The sequence below is a fragment of the Rhinolophus sinicus genome, linkage group LG01, assembly GCF_036562045.2.
Source record: "Rhinolophus sinicus isolate RSC01 linkage group LG01, ASM3656204v1, whole genome shotgun sequence".
Classification (NCBI taxonomy): Eukaryota; Metazoa; Chordata; class Mammalia; order Chiroptera; family Rhinolophidae; genus Rhinolophus; species Rhinolophus sinicus.
This window is the reverse complement of record NC_133751.1, coordinates 77,539,736-77,557,643: the sequence shown is the minus strand read 5'-3', so window position 1 is coordinate 77,557,643 and position 17,908 is coordinate 77,539,736. Positions and strand designations below refer to the sequence as shown.

At 35.2% G+C, this 17,908-nt stretch overlaps 1 protein-coding gene across 2 annotated transcripts in view; it reads left to right on the top strand.

Annotated features, from left to right (window-relative positions):
- ZPLD1 (zona pellucida like domain containing 1) overlaps positions 1 to 17,908 on the top strand; it is a 509,249-nt gene that overhangs the window by 375,265 nt on the left and 116,076 nt on the right. For both annotated transcript variants that reach the window (XM_074332508.1, XM_074332513.1), the window contains one exon: positions 7,588 to 7,685. The gene's annotated coding sequence lies outside the window, so the exon portion shown is untranslated. The remainder of the gene's footprint in view (positions 1 to 7,587; positions 7,686 to 17,908) is intronic.

Genomic DNA, 17,908 nt, shown 5'->3' with positions numbered 1-17,908 from the left:
TGATTTTAGCTTATACTTCAGGGCAACAATAATCAAAATAGTATGGTATTGGCAGAAAAACAGACACGCAGACCAATGGAATAGAATTGAGAACCCAGAAATAAACCCACATAAATATGGACAGATAATTTTTGACAAAAAAAGCCAAAAACATACAATGGAGAAAAAAAACCTCTTCAATAAATCATGCTGGGAGAATTGGAAAGCCACGTGCAAAAAAATAAAACTAGACTTCTATCTGTCACCGTGTACCAAAATTAACTCAAAGTGGGTAAAAACCTAAACGTAAAGACCTGAAACAATAAACTGCATAGCAGAAAACATAGGTACTAAATTTATGGACTTTGAGTTCAAAGAGCGTTTTATGAATTTGACCACAAAGGCAAGGGAAGTAAAAGCTAAAATAAATGAATGGGGCTATATCAAACTAAAAAGCTTCTGTACAGCAAAAGAAACCATTGACAGAATAAAGAGGCAACCAACCGAATGGGAGAAGACTTTTGCAAACAGTGCCTCCAATAAGGGGTTAATATCTAAAATATATAAGGATCTCATGCAACTCAACAACAACAAAAAAGAAACAATCCAATTCAAAAATGGCAGAGGGCCTGAATAGACATTTCTCCAAAGAGGACATGCAAATGTCCAATTGACCTATGAAAAAATGTTCAATATCACTAATCATCAGAGAAGTGCAAATAAAAACCACAATGAGGTAACACCTCACACCAGTTAGAATGGCTATCATCAAAAGATAAATAGTAACAAGTGTTGGAGAGGCTGTGGAGAAAAAGGAACCCTCATACACTCTTGGTGGGAATGCAGATTGGTGTAGCCTCTATGGAAGGCAGTGTGCAGGTTCTTTAAAAAGTTAGGAATAGAATTATCGTATGACTCAGCAATCCCTCTCCTGGGCATCTATCCAAAAAATCTGAAAACATTTATCTGTAAAGATATATGCGCTCCAATGTTCATTGTAGCTTTATTTACAGTGGCCAAGACATGAAAACCACCAAAGCGTCCTTCGATAGATGATTGGATAAAGAAGTTGTGATATATATACACAATGGAATACTATTCTGCCATAAGAAAAGTTGAAATAGTACCATTTGCGACAACATGGATGGATCTTGAGATTATAATGCTAAGCGAAATAAGTCAGACAGAAAAAGTGAGAACCTTATGATTTCACTGATATGTGGTATATAAAACTGAAAACAACAAAAGAACAAGACAAACAAATGAGGAAACAAAAACTCATAGACACAGACAATGGTTTAGTGGTTACCAGAGGGTAAGGCGGGAGGGAGGTGGTAGATGAGGGTAAAGGGGGTCAAATATATGGTGATGGAAAGAGAACTGACTCTGGGTGGTGAACACATAATGTGATATATGTAGATGATGTATTACAGAATTGTACACCTGAAATCTATATAACTTTACTAATATTTGTGACCCCAATAAACTTAAAAAAATATCTTATGGCTCATGCATTCATTTACAAGTGAGTTATCATCATTTATTAATATGACTAAGAATGTTTCAGTTAGAAAAAAATTGGGTTTCAGATTTGTGCAATGTCATTTATTAGCTGCATGAATGTAAGCAAATTAATTAATCTCTCTGAAATCATATTCAATTTACCTTGCAGAGTTGTTGTGAGTGTTAGAGAGAATGTAAATAAAATGACTTGCATTGTGTTCAGTTCATTAAAAAAAAGAAAAAAAAAAGCAATATTGTCTAAGAACCAGACAAAGGACATTTACTGCCTTTTGGAGAATATTGACATATCTATAAAAATTATTACAGAATTCAGTAGGATTAAATTATGTTTTAAAAGATGAAAATATGGATCCTGGATCTACGAATATATCAAATTTTGATATCAGATCACTGAGGTTCATCGGGTTGGAATTGGTTTTCAGAGAATATCATATACATGGGAAAGGGAGTAGCTACCTCTTTATGTATCAGATTTATGAGACTGTATAGTAATTGGGAATATAAATTATTTACTTTCACTCCTCAGGATAAACCCTGAGTAAAAAATTTGAATTTCTCCCCAATCTCCAAAAACCAACACAACCAACAAATTCCTTAAATTTCAGAAACAGTTAAAGTAGCATTAATTTGAAATAGTGAAAAAATTAAAACAATGTTAATAATCAAAATAGGAAAGAGGTGTAATACCATGTAGTCACCAAGAGGATGTATAATGAGATTTTTGTAATAAACTATGGAAAAGCTTATGTTTCAGTATTAGATATGAAAAGCAGTCAATACACAGTTAATTTTTATATATAGAAGAACGCAACTAATTAAAACAATAATTAAACAGACAAAAGTAATTAAGCAGACAAAAGAGATCAGAAGGAAATTCACCAACATTTATCAGTGATTATGCCTGGTAATTTTAATTTCTTTCTTTATAAATTTATATGTTCACTTTTTCTACAGTGGACAAGTGTTAACTTTTATCATCAGAAAAAAGTGAAATAAAATTGTATATATACAAATAACTGAGTTTAACGATGATGATTTATCCTCTGATAGGAGTCACTTGTGATAACCTCTTGATGTGGTGTCTTCCTGCCTAAATGTTATTTCTTAGGTTCTTTAAACCCTTTGATCCCATTCACTTTGAAAGCAGCATGACCTTGCAAGAAGGGGTTTGCAGCTTTCTTAGATGAATGATTTTCAGATGTGATTTTTTTTTAATCAGGTGAATTTTGTAAAGTGCTATTTTCCCTTTGTATCTAGAAATACATTTGTGTTAAATGTTTAACCACAAGCCAAGTATAAAGAAATTTGGTTTGGCGGTCACTAAGCTATTGATAAATGCCTGACATTATTAACTTGTTTTGCTTTTTGGTTTTATTCTGAAAATGGTCTAACTATTCTTAGAAAAGTAAACTTCATTTTCAGCTGAGATTGAGACCATGTATTATACGGCAAAGTTGTATTATAGCCCAACTGTTTTCAAAAAGGATTTGTTACAGGATTACTAAATATATTACTGAGCTGTCTCCTAGAAAGCCCTAATTTATATATACTCACCTAATGAATCTTTATTATATGATGACCACTATTTCATTGCTCAAACTTTGGGGCACTTATTCATCCATGCATTCAACAAACAAGTAATGAGCACTTATTAGATGAGAGATGCTATGCAGGCATGAGGCCCAGTACTCTAATATATCTAGGTATATTAAGATTTGAACAGAATGCAACTGAAATATATATTTTGATCATACATGTTTACATATGTTTAGCTCTATAAGGGAAGGGATTTTGTCTGTTTTGTTTTCCCTAGCTCTTACTACAGTCCCTGGTCAATAGTAAATGTTCAAGAAGTATTTGTTGAATAGGTGAATAAGTGAGTGGACTGTTACAGAGCATATGGATGATATAGAGAATAAGGAGACATTTTGTCAAAAGGTCCAGAAATAGGAGATAGGCAAGATGAATTTGAAGGACATCCCCACTGACTCATGTCTAATTTCCAAGGAGAATCCAAAGCAGGCCCACTTCTGTCTATGGTGTCATAGTTTGTTCTCTCACTGCTTTCTCTAAGTACACTGCTCCCTCATAGCTCCCAGTCTTTGCATGGATAGGGAGCTTTGCAGGATAGAGGTACCTCTATCCTGGTGTGGTGAATTCATCCTACAACTTTATACACAGACCTTGTACAAAGAGATGCTGTCTATGTCTCTTTGTCGCTCCAAAAACGTAATATGGAAAACGAATCTTTCCATTTCTGCTTGCTCTCTCCATTCTCTTTGGGAATTAGATATAGCTGGTGTTTTTAAAAATCAGGTCTTAAATTCCTAAACAAACTGGAAGACAAGGAAGTCTTTTGATTAATTAACAACAATGGTATCTAGCAATCCCACTATCTGGTATTTACTGAAAAGAAATGGAATCATTTGTCTACAGAAAAAAAATTGTAAAAGAATATTCACAGCAGCTCTATTTATTATTGCCAAATGTGGAAACAATTCAAGTGTCCTGTAAAAGGAGAATGAATAAACAAATTGAGGCATATGCATATATTAGAATATTATACACCAATAGAAAGGAATGAACTACTGATATATACAACAATAATACATTTCCCAAAAAGATATAAGCAAAAAATGTCAAACATAGAATTATATAGTATTTGGCATAAAATTATTCCATTTATATGAAGGTAAAGAGCAAGTAAAACTAATGTATGGTGAAAGCAGAAATCACTAAGTTATCTCCAGAGGGTGGAAGGGGAGTCAAAAAAATGACTGTAAAGTTGCATCTGGGGATTTTCTGGGGTGATGGAAATATTTTATGTCTTGTTTGAGGTGACATAGGTATATATGATTGTCAAAACTTATCAAAATAATCACTTAAAGTCCTCATTTTTATTTTATGTAAATTTACCTGAATTTTAACAAGTAAGAAAAATGTAAACTACCTTGAGAATTAAAATATAAGACAATTCAGCACAAGTAATACGTATTTACTAAGCACCTCTATCTTAGCCAAAGTTCGAGGAGCTAGAAATATAAATACTAACAAGAAAGAATACCTCCCATAGTGAATTCAGTCTAGGAAGGAGAACAGATGTGGAAAAACATACTTTGACAAATATTTTATTTACACAAAACTTTTCAGAAGTATGCTTCTAGATTATACCTAGGCATAACTAGAATGCATTTTAAAATTGTATACTACAATAATCATCTTAGGTAAAGACTGTTGTATGAAAAATATTCACTCTGCCAAATCCTGAATTCATATCCTTGTGGATACCCCTTCCACAAGTCCGAGGTTTGGTTTCTGTTACCAATAGCATATGGCAGAAATGAGGGTAAGACATTTCAAGATTAGGGTATAAAAACTGTGGCTTTTATATAGGGTTTCTCTCTCTCTCTCTCTCTCTCTCTCTCTCTCTCTCTCTCTCTCTCTCTCTCTCCCCCCACACACACACACCTTCCTCTCCATCTTTCTCCCTCTCTCTCTCCCTCTCGGTCTCCCTCTTCATCTTCCTCTCTCTCCTCTCATTAGTCACTTTGGGAGAAGCCAGATGAAATGTTGGGAGAATACTCAGGCAGCCATAGAGAGGCCCATGTGGAGAGAACTGGACACCTGTGGCTGAAAGTCAGCAAGTAAGTGGGGCCTTCCTACAACCACATGAGTTAGCTTGAAAGCACATCCTCCCCCAGTCAGGTCTTTAGATGAAACTGCAGCCCTGGCTGAGTTCTTGACTAAACCTCCTTGGAGACCTTCAGCCAGACCACCTAGCTAAAACAATCTTAAATTCCTGACCTACAGAAATTAGAAAATAATAAATACTTATTTTTTAAGCTGATAAATTTTGGAGTAATTTGTTATACAATAAATAACCAATATATGTGATCTTTTCAAAATATATAAGACATGAGTTCATTGGTTAGTGTATCATTCCTAACAGTAAATTGATTAATGAAATTTTTCAGTTTCACTGAAATACTAATTTGTTAATGATTGTTTGAGAACCATAAGATTTCTGGAAACTTTGTAGTTTAATTTGCAATTTATATCCAGAGAATAGTTTACTTTCTCAAAAAATTTAGCCTTCTGAATGAAAATTTAGGGTATATATCAATCTAGCTACCAAACTAAAATATGCAAAATCATAATTTAATAACATTTAATTTCTTCTCAAGTATGAAAGGTCAATTTTACTTATTGAATTTATTGATGAAAAGCAAATGAAAATTAAAATGAATTCAAGTTAACGTTTGAAAGTAATCTTCACTTTGAACTTCAAAATATGTAATTTAGTTCCAAGTCATTATGATTTAGAGACCACAACTTAATTTAAAAAATTGCAAGGATGATTTAAGCTGATTTTTAAATTGAGGCAATAGAATATGGAATTTTAGAGTAATTGAGATTATTGTGCTGCTACTTTGAGATGACAGCCTTTATTCCTTCTGGAATCTTTAGATTCTAAAATTATTATTAATTTAGTCTAAACTCATTTTTACTTTAAGAAAAGAGACTTTGATGCTGTCACTGCAAGAGTCTGATGTACCTCAAAGCGTTAGACCCTCTTTTTCCTTCAGCTAAGCAGAAAGGAAAGAGTATGTGGATCTTTGCCTAAGAATTCCTCCCAGGACTTCCCCTAGAGTTAGAGTAGCTAAGGAAAGTGTGTATAGACTTGACTGGGCAATAGGACCATTTCTTATTTCTCGGAGGCTGGAAGAGGGGTGTGGAGAACTACGAAGATACTGTGAACTTTGGTGTTAGTCCTCATTTGGTTCCAGACCAGTAATTCATAAACGCTGGAGTGCATCTGAATCACATGGAGGGCAATTAAAAAAAAAGATGGCTGAGCCTCATCTCTAGAGATTGGTGATTGCAGCATGTGGCATAAGAATCAGTTCCCTGGTGATGCTGCTGCTGCAGATCCAGGCATCACATTTTCAGAATGATTAATGCATCTTGATTGTATTATTTCTGCCTGTCTTTGAAAGAGCCGTGTTTATGTTTGTGAGGTGGAGGCAAGGGAGCTAAACTACATTTCTAACACACGCTGGTAGTTCAATAGGGCCTTGAAAGTGAGCTTTGGCCAATGGAATGTGGGTGGGTATAGTCTTAAACGGCATCTCCAGGTGCCACTCCTAAAACATCCTCTGTGATTTTCCATATTCTTGTCACTCTTTGGGCAGCTGACTGCAAAGGATTAAGCGGAGGTCTTTGGGAAAACCTGTCATGCTCTCTTCTGCTATTCTTTTCCTTTGAAGAAGACTGTGGGACTTAAATTGCCCACTGTGAACTGTGTGTCATGAATTTGGCTTAGGCAACAGCACTGTCTTGTCTTGCAGCATATGAGAGCAGGTTCAAGCATGTCCTGAAATCATATGTCAGTGGCATGAGCAGGTGGCTCAGATGCTCAAGCCTCTACTCTTGCTACATTGCAGCTTGTCCCTCAACCCACACCTATGGCCTCATGAGGCATTTCCTACGACTAGTTGACGAAGAGGGGAAAATATATATATATCTATATATCTATATATATATATATATATATATATATTTAGCCTTGTTTGCACATGCTTCTGCACACATACTTCTACACATACTTTGAACACTGTTTTACATACCTGAAAAGAGCGATAGCTAAAGGTATGTATCCAAAGTGATCACAGGGCAGTTAGTTACCAGTTTGGTTAGATGGTTGGGAACTTAAAAATCATAAGATTGGAGGATTGGTGACAAAAAGTCTGGGGAAAGAGTATGTAAATAGGACTCTTGAAATGGAACTGTTATTGTTTATTTGTTAACCGGGAAGGTTATGGTTAATTTCATGTATCAAACTGGGCCATTCTGGGTGTGTCTGTGAGAGTGTTTCTAGAAGAGATTAATATTGGAATGGGTAGACTGAACAGATTGTCTTCCAGAATTTGGGTGGGCCTCATCCAATACATTGAGGGCCTGAATAGAACAAAAAGTGGGGTGAGGGAGAAATTGGTCCTGCAGCCTGACTGTTTTCCAGCTGGGACATTGATCTTTTCCTGTACTTGGACTATGACTTACACCATTGGCTCTCCTGGTTCTCAGGCCTTCGGACTTGGACTGACTGGAACTGCACCACCAGCTTTCCTGGGTCTCCAGCTTGCAGACAGTAGACGGTGGGGCTTCTCAGCTTCTGCGATCATGTGAGTCAATTCTTGTCGCCTCGCCTCGCCTCGCCCCGCCCCGCCCCGCCCCGCCCCGCCCCGCCCCGCCCCGCCCCGCCCCGCCTCGCCTCGCCTCGCCTCGCCTCGCCCTCTGTTTCTCTGAAGAACCCTGAATAAGACAGAGACATGGAGAATATTTATGTAACACGTGAGTGCTCACCACTCACATGTGAAACTTACCCTGCAGGTAAGGCTCTTGATTATCAGGTAATACGATGATCTATCCACGTCAATCAGCCTCTTTCTTTAGCCATCCTGTGCTTGCTCAGTGCACTAATGAACAAACTGGCTATGGCTGCAGGGATGGAAGTTATTCATGGGCTCAAAATTATAGGCTTATTTTTACCAAGACTAAACTGGCTATCATTACTGCTGAGTATCTACTCTGCCAATAACAGGGTCCATTTTTGAGCCCCTGAGAATACACTGTTGCCTGTGGCAACCAGCCAGCCACCAGGTATATTGATCACATTGGGCCTCTTCCAGCATGGAGGCGACAGTTTGTCCTCACATAAAAAGATACTTACTCTGCCTTTCTTGACCTCATTGCTTCTTTCAGTACCATCATTCAGGACTAACTAAATCTTAGTTTTTACTAAGAAAGATATTCTACAAGAACAACAATTGGCTTAAACCCATGGAAGGGGTTGTCACTAGTGTATTCCTTCACCCAAAACACAGGTGGCTGAATAGAACAGTGGAATGGCTTATTAGATACATAGTTACAAAGCTGTCTGGTGATAGCACTTGTGGATTTGAGGAACTGTTATACATGATGAAATGTATGCTTTGAACCAATGACCATAAGCTCATATAATGTATTTCTTCCATAGCCAGAATACCAGAGTCCAGTAACCAAGAGATTTAAATAGATTCACTCTTTCCCTAAATAATCCTCTCCTAAAATTTATACTTCCTCTTCCTGCATCTTTTGATTGTGCTGGTATAAAAACTGTTATTTCCTAAAGAGAAAAAATATGATCACACCAGGAGACTAAAAAAGAAGTTTCATTTAACTGGAAACTGAGATTGCCATTTGGTACCTTTAGCCTCCTCTGGTCACTAAACCAACAAGCAAATAATGGAGTTGCTCTCCTGATTGGGGTGACTGTTTCTGGTTATCACGGGGCAGTATGGTTGCTGCTACACAATTGTGGAAAAGAAGAGTGTAACCCAGGGGATTCTTTTAGGTATCTCTTTGTACTGATAGGTGGTAAAAGTTAATGAATGGATGTAATAACTTAATAGCAAAGGCCAAAAAATACCAGAGAAAGCTGATCTTTGAGAATATGGAGTTGGATACTTCGGTGTGTATATAAAATAAGAGGGATGAATTAGATACTTCCTGAAGTCACATTCATTTTTAAGACTACATCTCTGTAACCCCCAAACAGAGGCTACTTCATGCTTCTGATCTCATTTAATTGTCATTACTTAAGGCATTGGGGATGTATTTTTTCTCTTGAAATTCTGTCTTATTTCCTTTACTTCTTTTGAATCTAACAGCAATCAACTAGTTCAAATGGGAATCTTGCATGTAAAAATATAAGGTAAATTATACGGGAAAGATATTAAAATAAACATGGATCTTGAGTGTTAAGATTTGAAGTAGATTGCATGGTAAGTCATAGTTGTAGTAACTTATCATTTGAATTAACTTGAATTTGTTTAGTAACTGGTCTCTTAACAGGCAGCTACTCTAATAGAGCCTTAGCAGGTTGATTAGATCATACATACAACAATCATGTTTGGGCTACATAGTCTCTCCTTGCTGGTTCTCAGATTGAACCAATAGTTCAAAGTCACATATGCTCTCTTATTACCTAAATTCTGACTTCATTGTTTCTAAGAGATTTCCTCAATGTCTATGGAATAAAATCTTTGCAAGACTAATGTAATCTACCTGTACAAAAAAATATGTACTGCCCTCTTACATGTCTTTCCAGTTTATTTGCCTCTGGACAGTAATATATTCTTTTTTGGTGCTTCTTGTATGACCTGCCCCAATTATACTGCCTCCCTCCTCCTTTTTTTAGTTCAGTTTTTTCTCAGAGCATTTCTATTTCTCTTCATCCTTGATTCCAGTGTTTATGGAGCTGAGCTTCCCCTGCACTTATTTTATGTTTGGTGACATAATCCAGGAAGTCCCAACATAGACCAGTGTAGTAATGAAAATAATTGTGTTTCTAAAATAAACTTTGTATTATGATTATCTGGGCTGGACCAAAGGTGAATTACATGGTAAAGGAATCATAGACTGTTGTAGCTGGGAAGGTTAACGGGAGTCCAATTTAGTCTGATCTTCTCATTTTATAGATAAATTGAGACGTTCAGGATTGCTCAGTGCCCTATTAAGAACTAATGTCCAAACATTTTTATTTTGGTTCAGTGCAAATTCTCTAACATCATGTTTATGCTCTGCTATTATTTTTAGGATATAAACATAAAAGTGATAATTTTCAGAACTCAAATTTTGTTCAATAATCTTTTATATGTGCACAGAATTTTAAAGCTTTTAAATAATTTGATAAGGATTACCTATCCTTAAAAGGCAATTATATATTCTTTTCAAACCCCTCCCCCCCTTTTTAAAGAGAAGCTTTTACTATACTTATATCCCTTTCCCCTGAAAAACTGTTAAGATTGTTCCAAAAGATTAAAACATAGGATTTTTTTCTTCTTAAATTTCAGATAGGCAAAGTCGTTTTTGCCTTTAGTTTCAAATAGATTTTATTTTCTTCCCTGCAATTCTTTTTTTTTTTTTTTTTTAAGAATGCTCTAGAAAGTTATAGTGACTCGAAACAAAGGTATTTTCTAAAAATTGCCCATTGTTCTGTTACTCCCCATTCAGGCAAATTTCAAATTTACTGGTTTAAATTATATAAGGGATAATTATTGGAACTATATATATATAGGATTAGCTTTCTTGGTTTCTGATGTCTGAGGCAGTAACCCTACTAATGAACGGAGCTCATCTTGTAGTCTATAGGCAGCTACATATCAAGGTTGGTTAAACTTAATGCTGAGGGCTTTCAGTAGTGGGCAAAGTTTCAAAAGTCTGCATTACTCTGGGGCTATTCACAAAAGCCATCTCTGGACATGTAAATTGGAAAATTGAAACAATCTATGTATCTCGATAATTCAAATAAATGTTCTAACATTTACCTCAATTACCTTGAATCTACAAGAAAATGTGTTCTTATATTTGAATTAGTATGAAAATTGCCTTAGTGTTTTATTCCAATTTACATGTCCAGATATAGCTTTTGGGTAATAATAATAGTGATGGCTTCCATTATGTTCCAGGCACTATTAGGTGATTTTCATATATTATTTCTAACCCTCATACCAACCCTACAAACTAGGCATTGTTACTGCCATTTTACCCATGAAGAAACTAAGTTTCTAGAAGTTACAGAATTTATGAAGAACTTGAAGTAGTAATTTTCTTTGAAGAAAATTGGCAATGTGATAAAAGAAAGCAATATATGTTGGTAAGTCTCAGGAAATGAATAAATGCTGGCAACGTTATTTATCAGTTTGAAAAGAAAAGAAGTCAAATCCAAAGTCTTTTTCTCCTCTTGCATTGCCATAGTATGATGGTAATTTTGGTAATTTCTTTGTGAGTTTAGATAATTATTTCCACGCTTTTTTTTAAAAAATTTAAGTTTAATTTTATTTTCCAAATCTTCAAGTGGCTAAGAGGAAAATGAAAGGCTGTAAAACAAAAAATACTGTGCTCTACAAAAAATGGCATATGTCAAAATACCAAGTTACATCTTCCTTTAAGGCAATTATTTGCACAACCAAGCTACACTTGAATGCATTAACTTGCTACAGTTTTGACAGAGGCAGTCTGTGTGCTCGAATCCCTCGAATACTGATGGAATTGTGATTACACCCTGAAAAAGAGAAGAGTCTGAATACAAATTTTAGAGGGCCCGAAAGTGTTTAATGTCTCATTGTTTGCATCGAGATTCTAAATCACATTCAAGTTGATGACTCTGATCTTCATATCAATGCACAAATGGAACAGAAGAAAAAAGCCAGGAAAGCTGTTTTCTGAGCGAAACACTGATTTTGTTCTCATATTACTAGCAAGAGACCATTTGGGATATTTAAGCCTGAGGTTGAGTGCTGTGCGTTTGTTAGAGCTCCTCAGTGTTTGAAACAGGTTTTCCCTTTGGGGAGCCCATCCATTTGGACAAGTGCTACATCAGATCAAAAGACATGGGAAGAGATATTTTGTGCACAGATTGAATTTTTTTCTGGCAAAATAACATGGCTTTTTAGCACAACATTGTCTATTCTCTACTGAGTGTTCTTTTTTTTTTTTTTTTTTTTAATAGTTGGAGTCTGTTTTCCAGTAAGTGTCAGGCTTTTTTCATGTGGCAAATTGGCTAGCAGCCACCTGGAGCTCATTTGAAATGAAACCTGGCGTTGTGGGATTTAGCTTCTCAGCTCCAGTTAGTATTGTTTTCCAGTTTATTAAATGTTGATCAAATTGCTCATAGTATTAAAATTTTCATCATTAGATTTTTGTGTTATTTACTATTTGAGAAACACAAATATTAGTATAAACTTTTGGTTATAATTATATTCTGTTAAAAATGTCATGGATCTACTAAAAAGAAATCATGTCTATAGTTTTTTTTTTTTTTTTTTTAAATCTCTTTTAACTGAAAGAAAGGCAGTGTCACCAGCACCTTAAGTCTATCATTGCCTTAAATGGTTTGCAGGGAGTTACCATAAAACCAAAGTGCTGTTTTAACTATTATGAAAGGTTAATCTAGCATTGGAAAGCAATAGCCACATTTTATTTCTGAACAGTGATACCGATCCATTTTTGGTGTACATTTTTTACAAGAGCCTTGCGCACAAATCCTGGTTCTATGGCGAACCAGCATTAAGTAGTCAGACACAGCACTAGGAAGAGTGCAGCTGTGGGGGAAGCTTAGGGAACGGAGAAAACGAGGGGAACCGTGTTCTGCTTTTCTGCACTATGCATTTAGAATTCCTGGCATGACTGATCCAGTTTTCTCCTGTTGTCATTAGCAGTCGCCGCCAATCACGGCTAATCATCTACTTCCAAAGTGAAAAGAGAGTTGGCTAAAGTGCAGTTGGAACTACGGCTGCTGCATCTCTGGGGATGTTACTGGAAATTTCACAAATTCCTGTTTCCAAACTACTGTCTTCTGATACAACATAATGGAAAATGGGAGCAATTATTCAGATTATATGTACAAACAGTACATTTTCACTTTCGATTTATTGAAGAAAAATCTCCATCTCTTAGTGATAGTCTTTCCTGACTTTTAGCACTTCTTGTTAGAACCATTGCCTTTTCTGAATTTCTACTTAATTGATAATTGAATCCCTCTACAACTTGCCCTCCACCATGCCTGAACTCCATTAGTTGCTCGATAACCATTCATTGTTTTTAAAGCTAATTATTTTCTTTATAAATACGAGGCAGGATAGCATAGTAGTTAGGAGAACAGGAACTGGTGTCAGACTGCCTAAGTTCAAATATTACCTCTTCCACTCATTAGCTGTGTGACTTTCGATAAGTCACTCAACTCCCTGGGGCCTCATTTCTTCATCTATGAAATGGGGATAATAATATTACCAATCTCAGTAGGTGATATATACCTGCGTACCGTTTGTTAAAACACTGAAATGCTTCCACATTAAGTTGGTACATAGCTGTAGCCTCAAGCTCCCTGAATGTCCACTCTTCTTCCTACTTCCTCAGTGTACCTTTGCCCTCCCAGTGATTCTGCAGGGCTTATTGGCTCAGTAGGGGGCCTCCAGGATCTGCCCCCCAGCACTATGTTCAGCATCTGCCTCATAGGTCAGTGCCCATGTTGTACCTGTTAATAAATGTTTTTCATAATCCTGTCTTCATAGAGTCATTGTGAGTTTCACGTGAGTTGATGTATGTTGATATATTTAGAATAGTATCTGTTGTCCATTAAGCACTGTCCAAGTTGCTATTATAAATAGGTGGTAAGTCTCCTGTGTATTTTGCATCTCCCTGAAGCACAATCCAAATAAAAGGCAATCCATTTGTTTCTTAAGGAAAAAATTACATTAAATTAAGTGAAATTTAGTTTAACTTAATTTTATTGTGTTAAGAACACTTAACATGAGATCTACCCTCAACAAATTTTTACGTGTGTAATACCGCATTGTTAACTATAGGCATGATGTTGTACAGCGGATCACTAGAACTTACTCATCTTGCATAAATGAAACTTTATACCTATGCAACAGCAACTCCCTATTTCCCCTTCTCCCACCTCTTGGTAACCACCATTCTACTCTTTGATTCTATGAGTTTGACTATTTTAGATACCTCATAGCAGTGTAATCATGCAGTATTTATCCTCTGTGACCTGCTTATTTTACTTAGCATAATGTCCTCAAGGTTCATCCATGTTGTTGCATATTGTAAAACTTCCTTCTTTTTTAAGGCTGAGTAATTTTCAATTTTATGTCTATACCACGTTTTCTTTATCCATTTATCTTTTGATGGACATTTAGGTTGTTTCCACATCTTGACTATCGTGAATAGTACTGCAATGAACACAGGAGTGCTGATATTTCTTTGAGATCCTGATTTCAATCCTTTTTGATAAATACCTAGAACTGAGATTGCTGGACCACATGGTAGTTCTATTTTGATTTTTTGGAGAAACCTCCATATTGTTTTCCATAATGGCTGCACCACTTTGCATTCCAACCAATAATACGCAAGGGGTCCAGCTTCGCCACATCCTTGCCAATACTTGTCTTGTTGACAATGGCCATATGCCAGGTGTGAAGTGCTATCTCTGTGGTTTTGATTTGTATCTCTCTGATGACTTTGGATGTCTTTTCATATAACCCGTTTATCTTCTTTGAAGAAATGTTTATTTAATTTCTTTGCTCACTTAAAAACTCAGATGATGTGTTTTCTTGCTGTCAAGTAGTATGAGTTCTTTATATATTTTGGAAATTATCCCTTTTCAGGTATATGATTTGAAAATATTTCTCCCAATTTCATAGATTGCTTTTATATTCTCTTGGGCTTTTTTCATTGTTTGTTTTGTTTGTTTTTTGCTGTGTAACAGCTTTTTAGCCTCACTTGTCTGTTTTTTCTTTTGTTGCCTCAATACTTTTGGTGTCATATCCATGAAATGATTACCAAGACCAATGTCATGAAGCCTTTTTCCTACATCCTATGAGTTTTACATTTTCACATCTTACTGATATTTAATACATTTTGAGTTGTTTTTATGTATAGTGTAAGATAAGTGTCCAGTTTCATTTTTTTGTATGTCATTGCCCAATTTTCCTTACATCATTTGTTGAGTAGATTATCCTTTTCCATTGTGTATTTTTAGCATTCTGGTTCAAGATCAGTTGACTATGCGTGGATTTATTTCTCGGCTCTTTATTCCATTGGTCTATATGCCTGTCTTTTTGCCAGTACCATGCTTTAAAAAAAAAAAAAAATTGTCCACATTATTTTTTAAAATATATTTTTTATTGTTACTTTCCGGTGTACAAAACAACATAATGATTACACATTTACACACCTCACAAAGTGATAACCCCAACAAGTCTACTACCCATCTGATATTGTACAGAGCTATTACAATTGACTATATTCCCTATGCGTGCTTTATATTCTGTGACTATAATATATATATATATATATATATATATATATATATATATATGTATACACACACACATATATATGTATTCAATATTATTTTATATTAATTTCGGGTGTACAGCACAGTAGTTAGGCATTTATACAATTTAAGAAGTGATCCCCCTAATAAGTCTAGTACCCGTTTGACACAGTACATAGTTTTCACATTATTGACTATATCCTCCATACTGTATTTCGCATTCCTGTGACTATTCTGTGACTACCAATTTGTACTTCCTAATGCCTTTACCTTTCTCATGCATCCTCCCAACCCCTGTACCATCTAGTAACAATTAGTTTAGTCTCTGTATCTATGAGTCTATTTCTGTTCTGATTCATTTATTCTGTTCTTTAGATTCCACATATAAGTGAGGTCACATGGTATTTGTCTTTCTCAGACTGACTTATTTCATTTACCATAATACCCTCTAGGTCCAGCCATATTGTTGCAAATGGTCAGATTTCACTCTTTTTCATGGCAGAGTAATACTCCATTGTATAAATGTACCACATTTTCTTTATCCAATTATCTATTGCTGGGCATTTTCGTTGTTTCCATAGCTTGGCTATTGTGAATAGCACTGCAGTAAACATAGGGGTGCATATATCTTTTCAAATTAGTGTTTTGGATTTTTTTTGATAAATAGCCTGGAGTGGAATTGCTGCTTTATAAGGTAGTTCTATTTTTAATTTTTGGGGAACCTCCATACTGTTTTCCATTGTTGCTGCACCAATCTATAATCAAACCAGCAGTGCACAAGGGTTCCCTTTTCTCCACATTCTCACCATCACTTGTTTGTTGATTTATTGATGATAGCCATTCTGACAAGAGTGAGATGATGTTTCACTGTGGTTTTTATTTGCATTTCTCTGATGACTAGTGACGTTGAACATCTTTTTATATGTCTATTGGCCATCTGTATGTTCTCTTTGGAGAAATGTCTATTCAGGTCCTCTGCCAATTTTTTAATTGGATTGTTGGTTTTTTGGGTTGAGTTGTATGAGTTTTTTTAAAATATGTTTTGGATATTAACCCCTTATCAGATGCATCACTGGCAAATATCTTCTCCCATTTAGTAGGGTGTCTTTTTGTTTTGTTGATGTTTCCTTTGCTGTGCAAAAACTTTTTAGTTTGATGTAGTCCCATTTGTTTGTTTTTTTCTTTTGTTTCCGTTGCTTGAGATGATATATCAGTAAAAATATTATTAAGCTTAATGTCTGAGAAATATTGACATATTTTTTTCTAGGAGTTTTATGGTTTCGAGTCTTACATATAAGTCTTTAATCCATTTTGAGTTTATTCTTGTATATATAGCTTAAGAAGGCAGTCCAGCTTTCATTTTTTGAATGTATCTGTCCAGTTTTCCCAGCACCATTTATTAAATAAACTTTATTTCCCCAATGTATAATCTTGTTTCCTTTGTCAAAGATTAAATGACCATATAGGCATGGATTTATTTTTGGGCTCTCTACTCTGTTCCATTGATCTATGTGTCTGTTTTTATGCCAATACCATGCTGTTTTAATTGCTATAGCTTTGTTGTATAATTTGATGTCAAGTAGCATGAGACTTCCAGTTTTGTTCTTCTTTCTCAGGACTGCCATGGCTATTCAGGGGCTTTTATGGTTCCATATAAATTTTAGGATTATTTGTTCTAGTTCTGTAAAAAGTGCCATTGGTATTTTGATAGGGATTGAATTGAATCTGTAGATTGCTTTGGGTAGTATGAAGATTTTAACTATATTAAATCGTTCTATCCATGATCATGGTATATGCTTCAATTTATTTTTAACTTCTTTAATTTCTCTCTTCAATGTCTTATAATTTTCTGACTAAAGGTCTTTTATCTTTGGTTAAATTTATTCCTAAGTATTTTTTTTTCCGTGGTTATAAATGGGATTGTTTTCTTAATTTCTCTTTCTGATATTTGTTATTGTTATATAAAAATGCAACTGAATCTGAATATTAATTTTGTATCCTGCTACTTTACTAAATTCATTTATCAGTTCTAATAGTGTTTCAGTGGGTCTTTGGGGTTTTATATATATAATATCATGTCATCAGCAAATAATGACAATTTTACTTCCTCCTTTCCTATTTTGAATTTTTCATTTTCTTGTCTGATTTCTGTGGCTAAATTTCCAGTACTCCGAATAAAAGTGGTGAAAATGGATATCCTTGTCTTGTCTCTGATCTAATAAGAATATGTTCAGATTTTCCCCCATTGAGTATGATATTAGCTGTGGGTTTGTCATACTGTGACAAACTGGGTTTGTCATATATGGACTTTATCATTTTCAAATACGTTTCCTCTATTCCTACTTTGCTGAGGGTTTTTATCATAAACGGATGATGGGTTTTTGTCAAATACTTTTCCTGTATCTATCAATATGACCATATGATTTTTATGTTTCATTTTGTTTATGTGGTGTATCACATTAATTGATTTGCAGATATTGAACCAACCTTGCATACCAGAATGAATTCCACTTGATC